Raw genomic sequence first — 22659 nt, 5'->3', positions numbered from 1 at the left:
GTATACACACACACATATATACACATATGTATATATATAGATATATAGTCAGATTGTTTAAACTGAAATCCAGCTATGAATATATAAAATATAAAGTGAAATATGTTTTTCCTCATTTAAGAAAACAAATGCATTAGTTGAATCTCTCTCTCCTCTTTCTGAATCCCAGGCATCACATTCATCTAGACATCTCACTTATTAGAATTATGTTTCAGACAGTGATACTTACATAAAGGATGTAATGCATTCCATCTCCGTCCTCTTTCATAGCAATCTCATGTGCCAGTTTGTCATGTTTCTTATCACATTCTCTGCCCCAAAATGGCAAATAAGCTACATAGATGGTGACTATAAAAATATTCAGGATCACCTCCTTTTTTAATATATATATAGAACCCTTTTTTCTAGGTTTTAAGGTTCTTAATGTCATATAAAGATCTCTAAAAACATCAACTTATTTTCCCTGCCAAAGAGAAATGCCAAAGAAAAATTCGACTTTGATTCCCAATCTCAAAACTTAATATATTCATTTTTATAATTTATCATGAAGGATGCTGTCTGCTGAATTGGGACATATTACATTAATCTGAGGCATGGGGAACAACAGACTTCTCCATCAGCTAACAAACACCTTGTAGGGGAGCTATGCAGGGTACAAAAGAATTACAGGTCCATATTTCCTGCCTTATAATATGGAAATTCAAACTAAACATGCAGTGTCTATGATTCATTTGGTGACAAAATCTGATCTTGACCTGAACTCATTTGTTAAGATAACCTGTTCTGAACTGGTTTAAGGCAATTTATATCTTATCTATTCCACTTGCTGTGAATATTCAGAATATTGACAGTTTTTGCTGAAGAAATATAGATGTCTTTGATTATAGGTTGTTATTCCAAACATGTATATATACATATATACACACGTTTCTAAAAATTATAAAAAATATCTAGGTCCAAAACATATCTGGCCCTATAAGCTTTGGAAAAGTGGTTGTAGGTCTCTATTAGATATTATCCATGTCTTCAAGCCACTTGTAGTTTATTGAGATGCATGACAGTAAACTCCACTCTCAGAGAGTCAAAATAGTTACTGAAAGTCTAACAGTTGGCCGATATATACACATACACACATACATATGCACACACTCACACACAATCCATGTTTTATATATATTATATATAGTACGGATTTTGTGGTACAGGAGAAAAGCAGTGTTAATGTAGAATAAGTCTAGTAGTGTAAAATATTTCAGAGAGTAATTGAACTGCTTCTCTCTTTTCTAAGCATATTTGAATTTATTTCTTACTAAAATAAAGCGAAACCACAGTCAGTAAGAAAACTTCTGCATATATGCTGAAGGAAAACGTATATTAGGCAGTAAAATTTTCATGAGAGCCCTCCAACAAATGTGGTTTTTTTCCTATGTAAAGGAAAGGTGTTTTGAAGATAGAGTAGTGTAATAAGTTTAGAGCAAAGAACCAAATAGAATTTGTTGGCTTTCACACTCGTCTTACTAGGTCTGACTTAGGCAAGTTACTTAAAATCTCTCAGCCTGCTTTATTGCCTATGAAATATTAATAATAAAAGTAGCTGCCATAGAGAGCTGTTAGAGGATGACATAGGATAGTGCATGTACGAGCAGGAGCCTGGCACTGAGGAGGCAGGCTGACTTCGCTCCTTATCTGGAAGCTGTTCCATCCAGGCCTAGCAGATGATGTTTTTAGGCTGTGGAATTCTACATAATTAATTCTTAGCTGTTCAAGATCATTATTTTCATTGCATATTCTATTTCCTTTTGCTGGGCTACATTGTTCCATAATCTTTTAAGATTTCATCTCTAATAACCAAAGTAGTTGTCTGGTGAAGAAGCCAACCTCAGCTGCTTTATGCTTTCAGTTTTATTAACCTGAAATCCTCCAAGATGACTCTCATGAGACTTCCAGACTGAACCTTCAGAATTTTTCCAGAAAGTGGAGGAAACTGGAGCTAAATGGAATATGGCTGTATAAATGTTCGTCTGAGTGGTTTTGAGCTTTGAAAGAATATATACTTTATTATCTCAGATTTGTTTTTTAAAGTGTTTTATGTAACACTTGATGTGTTATTCATGGACTTATCATAGGTGACTGAAACTTTTATAGCTTTGTTGTTCATTCCAGGCATGAAGTGATCACACCTTTTGCCCTATTGGGATTGTACCACAGTAAGCAATAAGATACAAAAACAGGGGATATATGGCAATGGGTTATATTCACAGCTAGAAACTCTGACATATTTCTGCTAGACATAGTGAAGTCATCCTAGTTTGAAGGAACTACTAGTGTGACCAAGAATATCTGCGTGTGTTTAAATGGTTTATCCCAAAGGTAAGTGGAAGAGATGGTAGCAGGGCCTCATTATGGCTTTCATGGACCCTAGACACATCTAAGTGCCTGGGCCTCTTCTTCCAATAGAAAGAGAAAGATAATTATAAATTATAAAGGAGAGGCAGAGGCAGAGAGAATTACAAATTATATTCTGTCTTGGTATAAAGGCTGGATTCATGATTATATATTCATTATTTTATATATACTATTCCTTGTATGTCCAGGCTGGATTCATGATTGTATATTCATTATCATTATCTTTTTCATTTCTAATTTTAAGACAAATTAGAACATTTTTGAACCTCTAAATGTAACATGTACCCTAGGCACTGTGCCTACTGTGCCTGACTCATGGGTAAGTCGGTCCCAGATACTAGCAGAAGTTTGCTAATCCTTTCTCTTAAAAGCCAGTTATGGTCAGATTCTGGCATATTCTGGGAACAAAGAGAGGGTACCACCACAATCCCTGGATTTCTACAGGAGTGTCTTTCAGGCATAGAATAGAGGCTTGGCTCATCCAACTACTGATTTCTTCAACAAACAGAGAAAAAGAAAACTCAGCTTCAATATAGGCTAATAGATCTTGTCCTGACTTCCAACACAACTCAATTTCTGTCTGCCACTATCCTAGGCTATTGGATCTCCTGACTAGCAAAATAAAAATAAAAGAATTTTAAACTACTTCATTGTCCTTTCATTTGTGCTAGAAATATTTGGAAATAGATACGTAAGTTTTTGGGAAGAACCTATCTCAATACTGAGTATTGAAAATACACAGACTGTCCTCTGTGATCATGAACAAACAGAAGAACACTTACTTTGGTTCAAAAGATAGTGATATTTAAAATAAGACAGAGTATAGATTTATACATTGGTTACTACAAGACACGATAAAGAATTTATTGTGTTGATATCAGAAATAAACCAATGCTTTTCCAATTAAGGTAGAATAAGAATCATGGATGAGAAAATGTTCTGAAACAATGAGAGATTGTATGGAATGAAAAGCACTATTGCTATATTTAAAACATGAAAGAAAATAGAGATCATTGATGGAATTTTAACAAATCAGCCATGTAGATGACAAGTTCAGGAAATACTCCCGGAACTCAGGAAAATATAAGGAGACCAAAATTACAGAAGACAAATGACATGTGACCAAGACAGGCTTAAGTTCCACTTAGCTTGACTAAATTGGCTTCTTCCAAAGTCTCAGGCCCCTTACCTCCCTTTTCTAGGGGATTTACTTTAGAAAACTTGTAATCGGGCCAGGTGTGGTGGCTCATGCCTGTAATCCCAGTACTTTGGGAGGCAGAGGTGGACAGATCACCTGAGGTCAGGAGTTCAAGACCAGCCTGGCCAACATGGAGAAACCTCGTCTCTACTAAAAACACAAAATTAGCCAGGCGTGGTGGCACATGCCTGTAATCCCAGCTACTCAGGAGGCTGAGGCAGGAGAATCATTTGAACCTGAGAGGTGGAGGTTGTGAGCCGAGATCACACCATTGCACTCCAGCCTGGGCAACAAAAGTGAAACTATCTCAAAACAACAACAACAACACTTGTAATTGAAAATTCTTTCTCTGTCCCTTTGAGATATACAGAAATCTTTTTTCCAGCCCAGCCTCTAGCCAGTTTTGCAATCCAGAAATATCTTTCTCAAGGACCTGGGAGCCATCCCTTTGGAATGTAATCATTAAGGAAGATAGTGCCCCTACCCCTATCTCTTAGTTTCTATAGGAGAGTAGAACCTAATTTCAACAAGTGCAAATTAGCAAACACAGTTGACCTAATCACCAGCCTCACCATGACATCCTTCAGTACATGTCCACTAGCTCACCTCAGCTCTTAAAATCTCTCTCGCTTATTGTTTTGGTGGAGTTGAGTTTAATCCCTTTCCACTATTGCAATAGTCTTGAGTAAAGTTTTTCTTGCCTGGTTAAATTTGTCCAGTACAATATTTCTTTGACACAGGAGGCTAGAGCTCTGAGATTAAATAGGTGTTTAGTAGGCATTCAATTAAAAAAAAAAAACACACACACACAAAAAAAACCACCAGAGCAAACAGGAGAAGCAATAATTTAAAATAGTAGGAAAAAAAAGTTTCATGAGTTCAAGGAACTCTTGAGTCAGAATTTGCATAGTAATAACTGATGAGAAGACATCAATACACAGGTATGGTAAAATATCTAACATTTCAAGAATAATAAAACCTTTGTTTAATGACTGGGGAGGGGGAAAGAATGTGGCAAACAGAAGAAAATAAATTCCACCCACCCACTCCAGAATTAGAATATAACTATTCTTTATTATTGCTGATATGGTAAAAAGTAATACAAATATTAAAATATTTTGGAAAAATAAAAATGTTAAAACAATTCAGAAACTATGTTCTGGCTTTTAAATAGTACATATGAAGAAATTTGATAAAAGGGATGTATTAGTTTGTTCTCACACTACTATGAAGAAGTACCCCAGACTGGGTAATTTGTAAAGGAAAGAGGTTTCATTGACTCACAGTTCTGCATGGCTGGCAAGACCTCAGGAAACTTACAATCGTGGCGGAAGACAAAGGAGAAGCAGGCACCTTCTTCACGGGGTGGCAGGATGGAGTGAGTGCAAGCAGGGGAAATTCCAGATGCTTCTACAACTATCAGATCTCCTGAGACTCACTATCTCCAGAACAGCATGGGGGAAACCACCCCCATGATCCAATTACCTCCACCTGGCCCCACCCTTGACAAATGGGGATTATAGGGATTACAATTCCAAGTGAGATTTAGGTGGGGAGGCAGAGCCAAACCATATCAAGGGATAATTCAATAATTCTTTTCTTTTTATATTAATAATACCAATAAAAGATGTGAAATTTATTTCAATGTTTAAAAAACTGTTGGAATAAAAATAGAATGTTTGCCTTCAAAATAGTAGACAAACTAATAAAGGAAAATGAATTAAAGTAAGCTAGCCATCACAAGTTTTATAATGTATTACATATTTTCTTTAAAATACTTATGTTTAAAATTCGCATGTTTTTATTAGAATGTAAACATGATATAAAATTAAGAAAAATCTCAACAAAATTAAATAAATTCTAATCTGATTTTTAATCTAATTAAAAAGTCTTATTAGAATTTAAAAATTCTAATAATAAAATTATTTCTTTAAAATGCTTCCTCATATTCTTTTTTATTATAATAGTTAAAAATTTCTAATAATAAAAAGAACATGAGGAAATATTATTTTAAAAATGTGTTATACAGTATAATAAATGTGATGGTTAACTACACTCCTGCAAGGACAAAGTGTCAAAAAACAAAAAACAATGCAAAAAGCAAAGACTGTAAGATTGGGGCCAAAAAAAAGATCCTGATATATGCTATTTACAAGAGAAAAGTTTAAAAAATTTTAGTCGTGTTTAAAATGAAATAAAGCTTTAAATAAAATGAGAAGACTGTCAGACAAATATAATAGCAAATGAAAAGCAGAAATAACAGAATTCAAAGCAAAGAGGATGAATGGGGCCGGGCGCGGTGGCTCAAGCCTGTAATCCCAGCACTTTGGGAGGCCGAGACAGGCGGATCACGAGGTCAGGAGATCGAGACCATCCTGGCTAACACGGTGAAACCCCGTCTCTACAAAAAACTAGCGGGGCGACGTGGCGGCGCCTGTAGTCCCAGCTACCCGGGAGGCTGAGGCAGGAGAATGGCGTGAACCCGGGAGGCGGAGCTTGCAGTGAGCTGAGATTCGGCCACAGCACTCCAGCCTGGGTGACAGAGACTCCGTCTCAAAAAAAAAAAAAAAAAAAGAGGATGAATGGAATGTAGAAGATTAGTTTTGTAAATGGTAAGAAAATGTACATCACAGATAAAAAAGTGGATGGACCTGAATGAACCAGAAAATGTACATGCAAATTTTAAGAAACTGTTATAAATACAAGGAGACTCAAATGGTAAATAATATAAACATATTGGATTTAAGTGATAGAACTAATAAGATTAACTTATATACGAAACTTGTAAATTATTTAGAAAAAAAACCACTTTATTTTCAAATTTCCATGTATCCAAACAAAATCAATCCTATATTAGGCCATAGACAAATTGTCGAAAAAATCTAAAAAGCAAAAACTACACATGCTACACCCTTTATCTATAAAATAAACATAGTATATTTATTAAAAATCCTAACATAAAAATATGCACTGGATTTGATAGGCCTTCCCAGATGTAAGTGATTTATTAAGGAAATATACTCAGGACAAATCTGTAAGTGAAGGAAATAGAATAACGTGTTCGGGCGGGATGAGAGACTGAAGTCTAGTCTCAGTCACTCCCAATGTAAACTCGCATCTAAATGACCCTGTAGAGGTGTCCTGCCCTCAGGCAGAGCAGCAGTGCTTTTGGACTGTCCTTTCACTAAACCATTGGCTGGTGTGTCATGCCCAGAGTAAGGCATTTCTTCTTAGGCCAGGACAATTTCCCAGAGAAGAGTGCAGCTATGTTCTCATGGTAGCTGGGAGACATTTGTACTGACTAGTAAAAAGGATTCTGGGTTGAGAACTGACTTCAACAACAGCCACACTTTCAATTAACATTAATTTTAGCAGCTAGAATGAGAAAACCTAATGAAAGTAGTGTAAATAAGAAAAAGCTTTTTTTTTTTTTTTTTTTCATGAAACAGGAAGTCCAGAGGCAAGCAGTTTAGATCTGCGCATTAACTCCAGGACATTCTTAAGTATCTCTGCTTTTACTCCCTGCTCTCCCACTCCATAGTATCCTAAGTGTGTGGTTTCATCCTCATGTTGAAGATGACTGCTAAGCCTTTGGGCAAATGACCATATCCAGGCAGGAACAAGGAGAATAGTAGAGGACCAAAAAAGGGGCAACTACTAGTAAGCTCTGTAAGACTTCTTCTAGAGCCTTCCTGGAAGTATTACCTAGCGACTTCTCTTAATATCTCATTGGGTAGAACTAGACCCTAGTTGTAAGGACTTGGCAAAAATGTTGGCTGTCCACATTCTATAGGAAAGGAAGGCAGATGAGAAGTGGGATTTGTAATGGCTCTGAACACCAACAATGTTTACCAAATCAACCCATTTTACATTTGAGATAAATGACTCTCTTAATTAACTCTTAGGAAAACAGTGACTTTTACAATTTTATCATGCTTAGAAAATAACAGAGATTAAAAAGTATGTATAAAATTATGCACAGGCTTCCTCTTCCTCCTCCTCTTCCTAGGTGAGTCCTCCCCCAGCAGGCAGGCAGCATGGCGGCCAAGGAGACAGGTGGCTGGAGTCCCCAGGCCAATCTCTATTGTCCCACCTGCATCAACCGGGCATCCAAGGCTTGCACTTCTGCTAACAGAATATTTCAAAGAAAATTGAGCTGCTCACAAATTATTACATAAGAAAGCAAAAGACGAAAAGGAAAAGCAAGAAATGTCTTCCTGGAGTGTAGAAGGTGATATTAACACTGACCCGTTGGCCAGTGTTAATATCCATACGCTGGTAAACTTAGACCACATTATCCACTGACGACAACAAGACCAGTGCCAAGTTATAGGCAAAGACTAGATTTTACTGATCATTTCTTGGGAATGTCTGAATCTGAACAGGCTCTTAAAGGTACTTCTCAAGTTAAATTATTCTGATCTGAAGATCAAAAGGAATGTGACTTGTATCTAAACTGTTAGAGAAGTTTTGGATAATGCTGCTGGGATAGTTAAACCAGGTGTAACTACTGAAGGAACAGACCATGCTGTACACTTAGGATGCATTGCAATAAATTATTATCCTTCTCTGAATTATTATACTTTCCCACAGAATTCCAGACACTCCTTGGAAGAAGGTGATATTGTTAATTTCGACGTCACTCTTTATTGCAGTGGTTGTCATGGGGACATGATTGAGACATATTTTGTTGGCAATATGGATGAGGACACACGGAAATTTGTTCAGACCACATATGAGTGCCTCATGCAAGCCATCAATGCAGCGAAACCTGATGTTTGATACAGAGAACTGGGAAACATATTTCAGAAGCCTGCCCAAGCAAATGAAGTTTCAGTTGTTTGAAGCTATTGCGAGCATGGAGTCCACAAGTTTTTTCATACAGCCCCCAATGCACTCCATTGTGCCTAAAATAAAGCAGTTGGTGTGATACAGTCAAGCCATGTATTTACAGTTGAGCCAATGATTTGTGAAGGTGGATGGCAGGATGAATCCTAGCCAGAAGGTTGGACTGCAGTGAGGAGACATTGAAAGTGGTCTGCTTGTTTCCACCACTCCTTGTTGGTCACAGACACTGGCTCTGAAATGCTAACCTGGCAACTTGATAGTGTACAGCCTCATTACATATCTCAATTTTAATTTCTTCAAAATAGCACATCTCAATAGTATCTTCTTACTGTACTATGCATTTTAGGGGGAACAGAGAAAGGAAGGGGACATTTTTCATCCTTTGTTTTGTTTTGACTATAGGAAGAAAGGACTACAGCAATTTGATGTGTCCTTAGGAACTTGTTTTGAGTCTAAAAAAGCTGAGAAGAATAAAGGAAATATTGCTCAACTCCTTTCAGTGCTGTTCCCTCCCTCTAAATCTTCCTACACACCCATTTTCTCATTATCAGGCTTTTTAAAGTTTAGATTATGGCAAAAGTAGCCATGCTTCCAGTGGTGACTGACTGTTGCAGCGCATGAGAATTTTGTAGTACACTGCTATGCCAAACCACTGGTCGGTCAGAAATGGGAGAGGCAAAGCCTCTTTTCTTCTCTTCTTTATTTTATGTCAAGGGCATACTTTGGAGATTCTCAGAGAAGGGTGGAGGGTGCACTGTGGAAGATGATGGGGAAAGAGTTCTAAAATGTCTCTAACTGTGAGCACAGTAAGTCAAGTGTGCTGTTAGATTCTGTTGAGTAAACCTGATGGTGACTATAGCAGGGATGTAACTGTCCATGGTATGCTGAAAACACACCTCACCTTTTCATAATTGGGAGCCTCATTAGAAATTACCTCAGTTGTCTAATATCTATGTTCCTTTTGACAGTTGTCCAAATAGGAATATATCCAATGACTACATATCAGATCCTAAAGTCATTGTCATTATTAGAGTGGACTTAATTAATGGGTATTTGCTAACTTTCATGTAATATAATTTTGTACCACTGACATGTTATATGATAGTTGCAAGAGAACATCTTTTCCAGAGTGCCTGAGGCCTTGTTGTTTTAAAATAGTTACATTAACATTTCCATTGTTTTTATTATTTTATTGATGTAGTAAAGTGACTGTATCTGGTTTCAATTTGGGGGAGTATGTGTATGAAGTTTTTATCAATCTGTAATATTTGTGATGGAATGCCTTGCAATGTAAATGTTAATATAATGTGTAAAATGAGATTTAAAAGTTTAAATAACTATCAAAAGAGATATTATGCAACAGGCATAGTAGAGACTGAAAATAAGTAAACTAACAATTAAATGAACTAAACATCAGAAAAAAAGAGTAAGGATATATACTTGAGGAAAGTAAAGAAGAAAAAAATCACCAAAAACAAAAGCTTAAATTTAAAAATTGGGATAAAAAGGGAAAATGCCATTTTTAAATTGGTATTTGTTCTTTGACAGGGTCATTAAAATAGACCAATCCTTGGCAAGACATATAGGAAAACAAAGGAGAAACAAAATGTATTATGTTAGAAATGATGGTGGGAAGGACATAACATATTTTGGGTGTTTTTTTCCCTTAATAAATAAAATACTATGACAATTCTATATTTTTAGAAAAGGCCAAACAGGAGTGAAGTACAAACTTTTTAGTAAACCATAAGTGACCAAAATTGATTTGACAGATAATAGAAAACCATGGAGAAATTGGATAAAGCAGCCATTAATTTTCAAAACACCATTTGTCAAATTGAAATAGAAACAACAGTCTGAGCAAAAAAAATCCTCAGCACAATTTAAAAATATAAATTTCAAGTTTTTAAAAATGTACATATTCTTTAGATATTTTGCTTGCAGGGATTTTTATTGGGAAAAGAATGAAAAGATATACATAAAGACTGATGTGACCAGGTATGCAATATAGCCTAGTTTATTAGCATTACTTATTATAGAAAGTATTGATAATAATTTCAACATTCAACTGCAGAAAATTGTGGGTCACACATACAATGGAATATATTAATTAGGTTGAACTGTATCAAATTGCCATCACTGACCATTTCTAATCAACAAATACAGTGACTTCAAATGGTCCGACCTAATAAATACACACAAATACATATTTAGATATCCCAGTAATTTAACTGTGGTTATCTCTGACTGGGGGGCTTTTGGGTGATTTAAACAGTCTAATTAGATTCTAATGCAGGAACAAAATAAGCACATAACATTCATGTATTGCTTTATAATCTTTCACTAAATTATGGACTCTTGGGGAAGAGGCATTTGGTTTTGGTAATCATTACATTCTTGGTGCAGAAGGAAATCTGAAAATATTTGTTGAATCAATCACTGAAAAAATATTTGTACTATAAAATAGAAAATGTTAAATTGCAAATGAGAAAAGCTAGAGAAATTGCTCATTAAACCATTTGCCTCACTAAATGGAAGGGTCAAAGCAATTTTAACAATATAGTGCTTAATTTAGGCAGTAATTTTTCTGCAAAGTATTCAGTATGTATAGTATCTGATAATGTTATGTCTACTTTCTAGCTATCTTTGAAAACATCTTATTAAATTTCATACATTTAATATGTGGAGAACTAAGGAAAACTCCAATGATAAATGGGGACATTCAACATTAAGAGAACATTCCCATTCTCGGCCACTGCACTCCAGCCCGGGCGACAGAGCAAGACTCCGTCTCAAAAACAAAAAAAAAAAACAAAAACAACAACAACAAAAAAAGAGAACATTCCCGTCTAAAAGTTTGGAGCAGAACTGCAGCATAATATTTTAATTTATCATAATGATTTATGAAATTACACCAATTACATTTTACTGACTCATTATCCAAAATTCTCAAATTTCAAAAATGAAATTTTGAAGATGTCAAATAATTATGTAGACCATGCTGATAGTCTGCCAGGAAAACTTCATTGCAGAATTGAAGGTTAGTTGTTTTCTCCTCTAGCGCATAGAGGGGCATGAGAAACCACTGACTGTGATGGTCTTTAATGCAATGCAAAAGAACATTCAAATCCATATTTGTTCAGAAATCCTGTTAGTGTCTCTACTGAGGAAACCTCAAAGAAAAGTACTGAAGTGTTAATGATTTGCCTACAAAATTTTTTGTCGAAATGTTTGGATAAGCTGACAGGAATTAATTCTATAAAAATCATTTCTTTCAAGTTATTTCACTAATATGAAACTCCTCAATCCAGTAGCATTCTTTGACATTTTTCTTAACATCAAAATGCTAATTTTGCCTACATAATATTAATAAATGAAGCAGGCATTTTGTATTATTCTCTCTCCTTACTCATAGGGTTGGTGTATATTTTAATTAGCTTCAAAAGTTACAACTACCTTGTTATTTTTACTAGAAAATTTATTCTTACAGTCACCTAATGGATATGATCATCAGTACAGAGCCTAGAAGCTTTTGCATTCTATTTATAAAAGAGACACAGTTCCTGGGTATGAATTTGGGCTCTGAGTGGAGACAGGTAAACAAGGAGAGAATATTTATAAACACAGTAAGTAGATGTATTTGGTTATGATATTTTGTTTGATGATGTTACACTTGATTTGCAGTTTTCAAAATACAAAATACAGTATCCTTAAAATACAATGTTGCTTCCTAACAAAAAGCTTATAAGCCCAAATAAGGCTACATTTTTTATTTTTATTTTTTGCTTATTATTTCTTTGGTCACAAACAAACAGCTTAAAAATGATGGCTGAAATACACATTCAAGATTTGGATTCTGTATTTTAAAAGTCAGATTTTTTTTCATAAATTAAAATATATTCAGTGGCAAAATTTGACAGCACAATGTGGGATTCATATTTTTACTATCATGCTATTATTCTCAAAAGTGTTCAGGTAAAGAGGTCTTCCTGCCCTCCCCCTTCCCCTGCCAGAGGAAGAGGTAGAAGACATGTTTGGCACCATGAGATAAAGAAAGGCAGTAGACTTAAAAAGCAACTAAAGGGCTGGATTGTGAGGAATGCTTTATTCCCAGTAGTGTTTGTTCAATGTTGAACCAGGAAGGGATTGCAGAATATTTCCAATTTGATAAAAAAGTATATAATGCATTCTAAATATTTTGTATTTAAAAAGAATAAATATTCTTTCTTGTCTTTTGACATTTATCTTTCTTGTCTTTGTGACATTTATTGCCACACAGCTCCATTTAATGGAATTTAGAAAGTTTGTCTGTGAAAGAGTAGTCTTTCAGTTGATCCTCACGTTTGTCAATAATACTGACGATTGATTTGATTGCAGCTCCGGCAGTTAAAGGAGTGTTCATTTCATGATCAAGTAGCCTGAAACCACTTCTTTAAAATGAATTTTTCTTTTATATTTGGTGATTCAGTGCTCACCAGGGTCTCTGTTCCTGGGTTCCCCCCGCTCCCCCCCACCTCAACTCTCCTTCTGACATTTCCATTAAACTGTAAAAATAAGTGTTGACTGATTAACATCTTAAGAGCTCTGCAAAAAGCCATATTCATGAATCAAAGTCAGTCTGCACCACTGGTAATTAACTTGACAAAATTCAGCTTTCCAAGCTAATCATCCTCTGGCTGCTTTATGTAATTGCTGTCAATTCAGATCTACAAAACAATTGGAGTCCACTAAAAGGCAGAAAGAGGCATAAGAACTAATGATTAGGCCAAGTACTCTAGCTGAGAACATACTCTGATTAAAATGCTGGAGTATAATGAGGAAACAGAAACATTCAAAGTGTTGACTTGACGGTCCCACATTTATAATTATATGAAAACAGCCTATTTAAGATCAAATTAATGGTAAGGGTTAAGTGGTGAGATTCAATGTAATAAATATCCTAGCGTTTACCATGTAAAAGTTACTGAGTAAGACCCTGAAAAGACAGTAGACCTTTAGGGCACAGAAGGGCATTGTGGATGAAGAGTACTGCTTCTGAACTGAGATACTTAACTACTGGCCTTTGGCTTGTTGTGTGTTTTGGTACAAACTGCTCAGCTTCATTCACATTTTCTCATTAGGAAAATAGAAAAAATGATTTTACATAACTTATATGTTTAAGGATTAATGCAAATAATGACTTAATCTGTTACCTGGAACTTAGTAGATGCCAAATAACTCTCACATATTGTAATTCTGTTATCATCACAATTTATCACTAAGAAGGGAAAGGTCAAGTATGCAAATTAATAAAACACAATAAGTATGCTAAGAAAAATACAGATGAAACTGCCCATGGAATTTACAAATGGAGAACCAACATCTGGGTCGGGAAACCTTGATTTTGGAGGTGTTTTTTCAAAAGATAAGTATAATTTATCAACTAAGTTGAGAAGATTTATTTCAGTAGAATAAGAGCAAAGTCATTCATCGGCAAAAACATGATGTGCAACTGAGGAACAGTAAAACAATCATTTTACTAGGCATACGATTTTGTGATAGAGTAAAAGATGATTATACTGCAAAGAAAGGTTCGATAAGTATTGTGGATTGACTATTTAAATCATCATTGTTGAATGTTTCAAAGGGTATTTTGTTCGTTCCTTAAAGACCAGAATATTTCAATATTAAAGAGTTCCACAGAACCAAAACAGGCTTTCTCTCCCCATAAACTCTCAGTAGACCTATATTTAATAAAGCTATATATAATTTCTTAAAGATTAAAATGAGTAGTTTTCATGGAAGTCAGTTTAGTACTCTTATTTAGAAGTGACAAGAACCTTCAAAAAATGTAAGAAGGTTCCTCAAAATACGCATTTGGTACATACAAAGAAAGAAAGGTAACTAGAATATGTTAAATATTATTAAAAGTCTACATTTGTTTGGCTAAGGCAATGGGCATCGTTCCCATGGAAAAATCACCTGTAGAGTTTATCAAATTAAACACCTCTTGGACTGATTCTTAAAAATTCTGATTTCATTTGTTTAGAGTGAAGCTCAAAACAGCAGTAATTTTCGAAGAAATAAGGGAATCCTAACTGTGAGAAAGGAGACCAAAGATACTTCCTCTTTCTCTCCTCTGAAATCATGTGAACAAGAATAACAAGAAAAATGTAAACCATGTTTTTGACAACAGAGATATCTATAATCTTGAATCACAATTTAAGATGAAGAGCTGTCAAATGCAATAAATATCAAATCAGGGTACAGGAAGATCCTGACAGAGGGCATATGCAGTTACATATCTCAGACACAGCTAGCTAGATGCAAACATTTCCCAGAGCATTGAGGGATGCTAAGGAGGAAAACCAACAGTCTTTGATTTGAGTCAGTAGAAACAACATGTTTGAGCTGGCTGTAGGAACTCTCCTGTCTTCCATTTGTTACTACAGAGAGGCAGGGGAGGTAGGTCTCATTGAGGAAATCACATTGCTTGCCATCCTTGCTGGAAGAGAACTGTGGAATAAGCAGAGGAGAAAATATCTATTGTGATTACCCTGCAGCTGTCTCAGAAAGATGGGGCCTCATACAAACACCCAATCCCCAGGGGAAGCCAAAGGAAAAGGCAGTGCTCTGCGAGCCAGGACCACTTTCTCTTAAATAGATCACTATTCTGATACACACAGACACACATACAGAATCAGTCAGTCAGACATGAGCACTTGGAAGTGTAAAAGGTGTATAAATGATAATGAAGTTCTGGCAGTCATTAATACATAGGCACAAGTAAAATGAACAGAAATATAGTAATACAATATTCTAATTTATATAAGATATTCTAATTTATCTCTCAGACCACAGCAAACAAATAGACAAAAGTAATGCATTGATCTAAATAATATAATTATAAGATATGGTTTAAAAAGCTCTTGCAATATTCACATGAGAAAAAAAGTAGATTAGAAAGACATCACTAACATATTTCCCAAAGGAAAAGTATTAGCTTCACTGATCACAATGAAATAAGTGGCTCTCACAAGTGACTTTTGGGTTAAAGATTAAGTTCAGAGCAAAAGAACAGATTACTTGGAAAATAAATGTAATAAAGCATTATATATGAAGACCTATGGTATACAATTAAGTCACAGTAACTAGAGACAAGTTCCTAGCCACAAACACTTGCATTGCTAAAGAATGAAAATAAATAATTTTGGTAACTAACTCACACATAATAAAATAAGTTAAACAAATGAAAATATTTAATAATTTAAAGCAGAAAAGTAATGTCTTAGAGAACAGACAAAACACAGCTAATAAATCAACCCAATAACTGGCTCTTAAACAAAGAAAAAACAATGGCTAACCTAATCAGGACACTGATGGTGAAAGCACAAATACATTAAGAACTGGAAATGGGAAAATATCACAGAGGCAGAAGACATTATAAGAATTGCATAAGGTTAGTTTTTTCAACATTATAAAAATAAATTTTAAATCCTACACAAAATCAGTATTTTTCTAGGAAAATAGAAATAAACAGAAATGAGGGAAACTGATCCTTGAGAACACAGACCAATTGCTAAAGAAAAAAATTCAAAAACTTTATCATGGAGATATTCCCCCCTCCAAATCAATATAAATCCAGATTGGTTGGTGGATTTTATAGATAAATTTTTTATCTTCAACTAGTTTGAAGCACTACAAGAAACAGATGTTTGTAGCACTTCAAGCTATTTGAAAAGATAGGAGAATAAATATTTACACTTGTATTAGGGTTTTCTAGAGGGACAGAACTAATAGGATATACATATATATATGCATGTATATATATACATATATATGGGAGTGTGTATCTATATACATCCATATGAGTTTATTAAGTATTAATTTATATGATCACAAGGTCCCATAATAGGCTGTCTGCAAGCTAAGGAGCAAGGAGAGTCAGTCTCAGTCCCCAAACTGAAGAACCTGGAGTCCGACGTTCAAGGGCAGGAAGCATTCAGCATGGGAGAAAGATGTAGGCTGGGAGGCTAGGCCAGTCTCTCCTTTCACATTTTTCTGCCTGCTTTATATTCATTCGCTGGCTGCAGAATAGATTGCGCCCACCAGATTAAGGATGGGTCAGCCTTCCCTAGCCCACTAACTCAAATGTTAATCTACTTTGGCAGCACCCTCACAGACACACCTAGGATTAATACTTTGCATCTTTCAATCCAATCAAGTTGACACTCAGTATTAACCATCACACAGTTATATTTTCTTATCTAACATGATATTAATACCAAAATTTGACAAATTAAAAAGATATATAGACAATAGAACTTAAAACAAAGATCAAAATAAAAGACTAGCAGCTAGAATGAAACATCACAAATGAAGAGTAATATACCACCACTAAGTGTGGCTTACTCTAGGAACTCAAATATGGTTCTGGATTGAGGCATCATATTAAGAGATCATAAGAGAAAAATCAAATATTTAAATACACAGAGATTGAAATTATTTGCATACTTCAGCATACATTCTGTATTTTTAAAAACTAATAAGATAGGAATAAGTTTGTGTATTCTTAATTAATAATCTATAAATCCCAAAGTGATTTTGAAGAACAAGTGAAGGGGAACTGCTGTATCACATACCAAATTTAGCATAATTTCATAATAATATATTATTTGTTCAGAGTGTACAATGTTGAACAAAACACAGAGCTCAGAAACTTATATTGATTGTGGATACACCAATGAGTGGGAGAAAAGAAAAACTATTCAACAGATGGCACTGGGAAAATTGCTGTTTTATTTTGGGAGATGGGGCAGAAATTTTTACTTCACACTAATAAAATAATTCAAGTCCATTAGAATTTTGAAGGGTAAAAAAAATTTAATCTTTAGAAAAACAATATATGAAAATATGTGGTTGACTTTTGTGTTGTGAAGCATTTCTTAAACAAATTACAGAAAGCAAAAGGAAAGATTAAAAATGTAAAGCTTCATTTTGACAAAGGACATCATTAAATACAATCTGAAGTCAAGCTATAAACTAGTAAAAGTAATATACAAGACCTACAATAGAAAAGGAACCACAAACAAGATATAAACATTTTGTAACTCAATAACTGAAAGATAAGTGACCCGTTAATAAAGGGTCAAATACTGTGAACAGGCATATAAGAGAAGAGTAAATATGAATGGTCAATAAATATATGAAATGAGGCTCAATGGCACTAACAGTCAAGGAAATGCACAATAAAACTACAGAGATTTAATGTTTTGTGTCTACCAAATTTGCAAAAATTAAAAAGCATAGCAGTGGAGAGTTTGTATCTGTAGTCGATGGGATTTTGAACTAGTAAAAGCACTCTAGAGCCCAATCGGGCAATATTTAGTACCATAGAAGATTCATAGGTTCATAGAAGATTCATAGATTCAACCTAGCAACTTCACTTCTAAAAATATATGCTGGAGAACATCAGTGGTTCTTAACCTTGGGTGCACATGACAGTCATACCAGTACCCAGGCTGCACTACAAACAAGTTAAATCAGAAATACCAGAGACTTTTTTCTGGCATCAGTATGTTATAAAGCTCCTCCGGGGATTCTAGTGTGCAGTGGAGCTTAAGAACTCATTTTGGAGAATCTCTCACAAATGCATAAGAAAAATGAGAAGAAATCTATGGGTGTATTAATTTTAATCTTGTTTGTAATAATGAAAAACTGCATTTCAAATGAGTAAACAACTTGGATAGTCAATAAGAATAAATGTCAGTAATCTCAGCATTTAGTTTAAAAAGCTAGTTGCAGAATGAAACATATTGTACCATTTATATAAGATTTGAAGGCATGCAAAACAATCCTCTAAAATGTTCTTGATCACATAATGTGCAGTGTTTTGAATTGTGTAAGAATGATTAAAAAACAAATTCAGGATATTTCTAGACCTCAGCCATAAGTATGTCAAATTTAGCAAATAAAAATACATTCAAATTGTATATCATATGAGACACACTTATACTAAATATTTATTCATTGTTTATCTGAAATTCAAATTTAACAAGGAGTCTTGCGTTTTATATGGCAATCCCACTTGGGAGGGGATCTGGAAAGGTAAACAGTGGTTTCAGCCATATCTGTAATATTTTATTTCTTTAAGAAATAATTGAAACAAGTATGGTCAAAAGCTAGAGTTTGACAGAGGGTGTTTACTAGAGGGTATCTTATATTTTTCTGTGTCCTTGAAATACAACTCTAAACATATTTTAAGGAAAATACAAGGAAACAACAGACCTCAGTTGTAGTAACAATACAAAGGAGGAACTATATGGAAATAAATGTTAGTAAATGTCCAAGATCAATATGAAGAAAACATATTATACTCCCAAGGATTAGAAAGGAGGATATCAATAGACAGAAAGACATGCTGTATCATGCTTTTGGATTGTAAGACTTGCAGTGTAAAGAAATCTGAGCTTCCTATGTTAGTCCATACATTCAATAAATTCCCCTAAAAAATTCAACATAAATTCTTATGAACTAGACAAAATAATAGATTCTAAACTTCATAAGGGTAAATAAATTCACAAGATCTGCCAGATAAATCTGAGAGTGATGAAAAATAAAGGGTAGATAATTCAAACTTGTAATGAAACATGTTATAAACCTACTGTAATTAAAACAAAGGAGTATGTAAATAATCATAGTTACATTTGAGCTGAAGTTGTGACCTTTGATTTTAACAGATTGGATGGCCATAGAAGTAAAATTGTGTCAGTCATGGCATAATGCAGATTTACCCCCAATATATTTTAAAATCTATGCTATCTTCCTTATCTTTTTACTTTTTGCCCCAGTTCAGACTTCTATAACCTTTCTTCTGGAAATTATAGTAATTCTAACTGCTGTTCATACCTACAGTATTTTCTTCTTCAAGTTTCTCCTAAAATCTTTGCCAAAATGATTGATCGTAAACACAAAGTATGTCATTCCTTACATAAAATAGTTTAATGCCTCTTCATTGCATCCTTGACAAATGTCAGGCACAGTAACATGGAATAAAAGACACCTTAGGGCCCAGCCTTGACCTCCCTCTTCAGCCTTATATCTAGCACTGAAATAACTGAGAGCATCCCCTTGTCCCCTCCTGATATGGTTTGGCTGTGTCCCCACCCAAATCTCATCTTGAATTGTAGCTCCCATAATCACCACATGCTGTGGGAAGGACTCAGTGGGAGATAATTGAATTATGGGGTGGGTTTTCCCATGTTGTTCTCCTGATACTGAATAAGTCTCACAATATTTGATGGTTTTATAAAGGGTAGTTCCCCTGAACACACTCTCTTGCATGCCGCCACATAAGATGTGCTTTTGCTCCTCCTTTGCCTTCTACCACGACTGTGAGGCCTCCCCAGCCATGTGGAACCGTGAGTTCATGATACCTCTTTTTCTTTATAAATTATTCAGTCTTGGGTGTTTCTTCATAGCAATATGAAAATGCACTAATATCCCTCCTATACACCTGGCCATTTCTCACTGCCTGGAACTTTCACCTTTTTGCACTCAATTCCTAGCGTCCTATATGTATATAATTGATGGTTAGTAAATGAAGTGACCTATGGAATATCCACTGAAGTTTTTTCAATAAACAGTTACATACATGCCCAGACAATTGATGTGTAAAAGAGACAAAAAACAATAAACTTTCTGGGATAGGAAGCTGGACAGATATCTCTAGTTTTATTGACTACGTCCTCACACTGGTTTGTTTACTTCACTTTAAATCAGCTTTAATAAATTTGTTTTTTTATATCAGTTAAATGTAGAAGAATCAAACCATAATCTGTATTTCTTCATTTTACAATGGTGGTTCCAAGTAAAACTCTAATGAGTAAGCTTCCCTCATTTTTATGATCCATCCCTTTTTCTTCCTATATGTGCTCTATAAATTATCACATACTTTACCAAAAAAAGATATGAGTAATAAACTAAAACAATGGGTTTAATTAGAAATAATCTGATCATTTAACTTTAATTACAAGGCTATTGATTACATTAATGTATTTACATTTCATTTTAATGACATCTATTAAGCAACTATTTGCACTGGATATTATAAATATCAACTTAATACTTGAAATAGCCTGTGCATTAGACGTTAATTCTGTTTTACAGATAATGAAATCTGACATTGAGTGGAAATGTCACAACTAGTAAATGCCAAATCTCAGAGAAGTAGCTATTACATCATTTCACTTCAGACTTATTTTTCTTGATCCAAGTATTTATCCTATTTTTACTTATCTTTTGTGTTGGATATTTATAAATAACAAATATTAGATAAAATAAATTTTAATGAAAATTTTTTGAAAACTCTAGAAATGAATTCATAGCATATTATCATTTCTAATTGAATACATTTGAGCTTGCTATTACGTTTTTAAATTTTTCTTTGAGAAGCAGAATTTCTTTTCCTTTTTTCCCTCTTCACTGTAGGGGAAAAATGTCTAAGCTTTTAAACTTTCCAAGAGTTTTGTATACATATTCTGAGGAAATGAGACAAAACTCCTTCTACTTATAATAGGGCTTTTTCTCAAGTCAGACAAACTGACCCAATAATATCACATTACAGTGGGATTTTGGCCTAAAGTATGTAAAATATAACCCGTGTAACCTAGCCACAAGTGAATGAAGCCAATAATGCTCTCCTACTGTTCGACAATAAAAAGAACCTCAGGAAAGTTTCATTTATCCTGCTCTTTCACTGTTCAGCAAGGTGACTGCCAAGTTGAGTTTACAATAGCTTAAATGGGCTAAAACTAAAAGCATTTGTTAGAGTGGTATTTCACCATAGTAGCTCTTGTGCTCAATAGCTGAACTGAATTTACACAAAGAGGGAAGGAAGAAAATGCTTTGTCTTTTTTTTTGCGGAGAATTCTATCCAAATTAACTTGCATTTAATTACTTCATATTTTGGAAATGACAACATTTCAAGTGAGTAAAGTTTGTCTTTGCTGCTTTTCAACTCTTTCATCTTTCTTCTTTTTTTAAGTGTATATTTTTAATTTATTTTTTATTTTTATTTTTATTTTTTTGAGACAGAGTCTCAGTCTGTTGCCCAGGCTAGAGTGCAATCGTGTGATCGTATCTCACTGCAGCCTCAAACTCCTGGACTCAAGCAATCTTCCCTAATTTCTATATCTTGTCTCATGTCCTTTGACTTCTATTCCTAGAGACCTGTCAGCCTGTGCTTTTAGTTCTCTTATAAGGCCTTATAACTGTCCTTGAAAACTGATACATGGTGCTCTGATAATTTTCCTCCTCAATCATTAATCAAATATGCCAGGCACTGAGTGAAGCATTAGCATATGGTGGATGTGCAACTATGATACAATGATGAAGAAGACCCAGTCCCTACTCTGGATGAGATTATTATTAAGTCAGCAAGATGGAATAGCCAGGAATCAAATTCTGTTACTTTACAGTAGGTAATGAGTTAGATACATGAAAACTGTATTATGGGAATGTGGCCAGCAGAACAAATTATTCTGCAGGTTGAGGCCAGGGGAATGGGAGGTTTCATTAAAGAAGAAATGTCTGAGTCTTGTTGTGAAGGATCTCTAGGGAGAATAATTGGGATAGTTTTCTAACCAGCTAGGGTATTCACAAGCAATGGGGTTGAGTAAGGACCAGTTGTTTCCTGAGTCTTTCTATTGAGTTTGGAAGGAACACAAGGTGTGGGGTTGGGAGTGACAGGTGATAAGCTTGGACAGTTAGACTCGCTCTAGACATTCAAGGACTTTCTTTGTGATGCTGTTGAGTTTGAATGTAATCATGTGGACAATGACGGACAAAATAATGTTAAAAAATTGCAATGAGTGACATAGAGGCAGGGAGATTGTTGGAATAGTTAAGGTTGCCAGCTCTGCCATATACTAGCTGTGTTATCAAATTACTTATCTTTTTGTACATCAGTTTTATCTACAAAATGGTGCTAATACATATGACTGGTGTAAAGATGAAATAAGGTAACAAAGGCTAAGTATGGGTCTTTAGAAAAAACAAAACATGTTTGTTGGTCACATAAATGTCTTCTTTTGAGAAGTGTTTATTCATGTCCTTTGCCCACTTTGTAATGGTTTTTTTTTTTTTGTAAATTTGTTTAAGCTCCTTATAGATTCTGGATATTAGACAGATTGCAAAAATGTTCTCCCATTCTGTAGGTTGTCTGTTCT

At 34.7% G+C, this 22659-nt stretch overlaps 1 protein-coding gene and 1 pseudogene across 2 annotated transcripts in view; both read left to right on the top strand.

Moving 5' to 3' along the window:
* The window catches only part of CNTN1 (contactin 1), a 409794-nt gene that overhangs the window by 35613 nt on the left and 351522 nt on the right, over window positions 1-22659 (top strand). The window lies entirely within an intron of this gene.
* Window positions 6260-8743, top strand: LOC105507593 (annotated as a pseudogene).

Source organism: Colobus angolensis, unplaced genomic scaffold, assembly GCF_000951035.1.
Source record: "Colobus angolensis palliatus isolate OR3802 unplaced genomic scaffold, Cang.pa_1.0 Scaffold150, whole genome shotgun sequence".
Classification (NCBI taxonomy): Eukaryota; Metazoa; Chordata; class Mammalia; order Primates; family Cercopithecidae; genus Colobus; species Colobus angolensis.
Note: the sequence above shows the minus strand (reverse complement) of the source record. Positions and strands in the feature narration are given on the sequence as shown.